The sequence below is a fragment of the Apium graveolens genome, chromosome 5 (genome assembly GCF_009905375.1).
Source record: "Apium graveolens cultivar Ventura chromosome 5, ASM990537v1, whole genome shotgun sequence".
Lineage (NCBI taxonomy): Eukaryota > Viridiplantae > Streptophyta > Magnoliopsida > Apiales > Apiaceae > Apium > Apium graveolens.
In genome coordinates, this window is record NC_133651.1 from 135,081,657 (window position 1) to 135,086,069 (window position 4,413).

The following is a 4,413-nucleotide window of genomic DNA, read 5'->3' on the forward strand; positions in this document are numbered from 1 at the left end:
CCTGATGGGTTTTCATATTCCTTCTTAACGAAAACAATAAGGTGAATACAACACAAGGGGTGAGCCGAAAATTGCTCCAAGTCCACAAAATATAAACAGTGTTAAAGCATTTTAAATGAATCCGTTATCCCGGGTATATCTGCAAAGATATAACCCCACGAGAATAGAAAGAAGGCCATTACTGGCGAGTACAAATGAACTAAACTGGACACAAGTTCGCATCTATATTCTGCTGATCAGTCAGAATATAATGCAGATCCATATCTCAATATATAGATCCAGTCGGGTATCCAGGCACTACGGCCCACGTCGAGGCACCAGTCATCCCGGTCCTCAGGATTAAGACACACTCAATCCCAAAATATCATTATCCAGTCCATCGCTTAGCAACCAGAATAATCGGTATGCTTTGACATATTCTAATCACCAGAATATATCAATCACAATGTATCATCAATGGAATATGAACCAAGTATCCAAAGAAACGGAGAAATCAAGAATCGAAATGAAATATGAACAAAGCAATAGCAAGTGTGTATCAGTGATTAAGAACAATAATCAAAAGAGTGCAAATATGATAAGCATTTGAATCATATCACTATTCTGAAAGTAGAATAGGGGAAAAACTTGCCTTTTGCGCGACTCACTGCAATTAGATCACTTTCGTCTATCACCTTGGACTAATACCGACTCAACTTGCCTGGCTGGCTTAGCTTCTGTTGGCAAAACAGACTGGTTAAGTCACGTCGTACTTCATTTGTATCTTGAATCGACTTCACACCGTTCCTAACATCTACCATGCGCTTATGACTAACTCATATATTACTTACTAGCAATTAAGACTCAATTAACCACGTAATACACATAAGCACATAGGCACATAATCATATTTTATAGTTAAAATAATTTTTAGAACCAAAATCGACTCGTTGATCGCTCAACTAATCGTTATCTAACTCATTTCCCATTTTTTCAGAATTTTTCGGACTCGTCTCGGCACGGATTACGACTGATAATCAAACAAGTAACAATATCAACTAATTTTTTAGAAGAAATTAAGCTTTGATATTATTTTTAATGAAGAAATTCATTTTTCTGAGTCAACAGACTTTCATTTCACTCGAATCGGACTAACGTTGAAATTATTAATTAAACACTGATAATTCCATTTATTATTCACTATAAATAATTATTATTAATTTTTAAAACTCAAAAATAATTTTTAAATCATTATTTAAGAAAAATCAGAATTAAAAATGATTTTTCTATAATTTTTGGAATTAAAATGAATTTATTATGATTTATTGAAAATTATTTGATTAATTATCAAAATATTTAATCATTTTTAAATAATAATAATATTAATAATTAATAATTAAATAATAAATAATTAAGAAAATAATTCAATCTGATTTTTAGAAAATAATTCAGAATTATTTATAATAAATCAATTAATTAAACAATTAATTAATCAATTTATAAAATAAATCTGATTTTTAGAATTAATAAAAATAAAATTAAATTCAAAATTCCAGTAAACATATGTCAGAAAACCATTCCTGACAAAATCAGATCAAACCCGGGTATTTTACACGGGTCAAACGGGTCAAAATCCGGGTCGTGAAGAACACGCCGATTTTGCCCAAAATCCGGCCACCGGTGCAGAATACAGTGAGCCATTTTCAGGCCAAAAATGGAACCGTTTGGTTCGTTCTTAAGCTGGAATCAATTCCAAATCACTTCACCAATTTGATTCCGGCCACAACATACCAAAAACATCTCAGAATCTTCATCTGCGGTCAAAAATCGAATTCACTCCGGCCAAAAACCTATCTTTTTATTCTGTAAACCAAACTTAACGTTCTATAGTGCAGATTGAAGCTAAGAACATACACAATCAAAGCCCTAACATTACAAGAACCAAATATTCACAGAAATCATCGAGTTGTGTTTTGAAAATCCGACAAAAACCCTAGAAATCGTGAATCACTATCCAGGAATCGTTTGTTCAATTAAACACCATGAATCAACTGTAAATCATCTAACAAAGCTATATCAATCATCAAAACATCATAATACCCCAGAATCAAAAAGTCCTAATTCGAACATAAACCCTAGAATTTGAAAATCAAAAACTACGAATTAAAAGTGAAATTGATGCTAGAAATGGAAAGAACAGATCAAAACCTTCGATTTGGATACTCGAACTGCTTGATTTGGTACATAAATCAGATCAAAATCAACGATTGAATCCTCAACCCGAATTTGTTCAACCCGACCCGGCTGCAGAGAATTTTGTATATTTTTCTGATTTTTAATTAATAATTATGATTAATTAAAAAAATTAGGCTATTTATAGTAGTAAAATTAATACTCCTAATTAAAATTAAGGCCATAATTCTACACTTTTTAAAATTAATAGGCCCCTAATCTTATAATTTTTTAGTATTAAAATTTAATTTATAAATATTTTATATATACAATATATATGCCAAAATTTCCCAAAAATTGTGAATAATGCAAAAATGCAAAGAAATAATATAAATGAAAGTCCTATAATTTTATAAAAATAAAAATGTGATTTTTGTGGGGTTTTGAACACCAATGGGGCCCGGAAAAGTCATTTTTCGTAAAACGAGAAATTTATAAAATATCTAGATGTTCAGAATAATGCGATTGTAAAATCCATTTGATGAAAAATAAGGCCCATTATTTTATTTGAAATACGGCTTTAAAATCATTGTTTGGGTCATAAAATATTTGAAATGAAAACGATGAATGCATAATAAAATATCTGAAAAATACCTTAAAAATACAGAAATGACACGAAATGCACGTAACACATAACAAACAGGGTTTAACAGATAATCACACATAAATGACACATTAACACACCTTATTGATTATGATTCTGATATAATATAAACTAAATTTCCCATCGTTATAGGTACACTATTAAAACATCCTTAAAGAACCCCTTGGATACTGTGTATGAAACACCAAAGCCTGATGAAAAGCTTCTGTCAAGATCAATTGCTTTCTACAAAGATCCAACTGATTCAGCTTCTAAAAAGAGGATTGCTAAGATATTCAGAAATGGAAAGGAAATTTGTGTGATATCTGGACATCCTCAATTTGCTCAAGCAAAGAGAGAAGAAAGCCAGACTAAAGCAGGAGAAGAAGCAAGTTGCTCTAGATGCAAAGAAGGCTAAACAAAAGAAAGGGCAGATTGCTATCTAGCCAAGCTACAGGCTGTGAGTTCATCTCAACAAATTCCCTCTCAACCATCTGAAGCCACTAAATCAAGGGATCAAGTTGAAGAACAGAAGAAATCTCCAAGGAAGAAAGAATTGGCTAAAAGAACAAAAAGGAAACTGGATATTGTTGACAAGGAATTGGGAGATCAATTTCCTAAGGAACCCACACCAGCTACAACTCAAGCATCAAAGCCCTCTCTGGTATTTGAAGATATAAGGGTGGTGGATCCCTACAGGATTTCATGGTGAACCTATTGTGCCCAAGGATGAGCCAATAGAGTGGGATAACATACCAATTCCTGACTTCAGTCTACCAGTCCTTAGCAAGCCAAAAAGGACAAAGTCAAGGGCAGTGAAGAAAGTGAAGCTGTCTCCTCTCAAATCCAAATCTGTAGTCAATGCTCAGCCCAAAGTCAACAAGGGAGACTACTTATACTTGTGTGACATCAAAGAATTTTCTGATCTAAACCTCTATCTGGATGAACTAGATGAAGTGAGGGGAATTGATGCATACAGAAACCTACCTGAAAGGTTAGTGTTTAGTACAAAGGAGGAAAGGAGATTGTATGGCCACTTCACAGGATTCTTCAAGAGAGCCAAGCTGTACTGATTAAAGTTTATTCATCCTTCAAGAAGAACTTTGGGTTCAATGTCACTGCAAGAAGACTAGTATTGAAGAAGATTGAAGAACTAAGGAGTGTTAGAGCTAAAGATGCACTCCCAAAGACTCTAATCATCCCATACACAGGGAGAAGAGTGCATCTAAGGCCCTACTGGCTGATGGAGTTCATGGATGACAAAGGTGTGAGAAGATTCTTCAGATTAGAAGACCAACTGAGCATCTCCAACAATGAGACTCTGTTGGAAATGCAAGAAAAGCTAAATCTCTCAGAATCTGATGAACTGGAATTCCACAGGCAGCTCCAAAATCAGATTGATGAAAACAACAGGAAACTTGGAAGAAGATCCAGACCTTCAAGAAACTAGAAAAATCTGCTCAGGCTAGAGGAGCATCTTGAAATGACTGTGAGCCAAACTTTGTACATTTTGATTATTTGAAGCACTTTCAGTATTATCTACTTTCTTTTAAAGATGTATGTTTAGGGTGTTTTGTTATCATCAAGTATCTCTTAATTTATGGCTACAATTCCAGTAG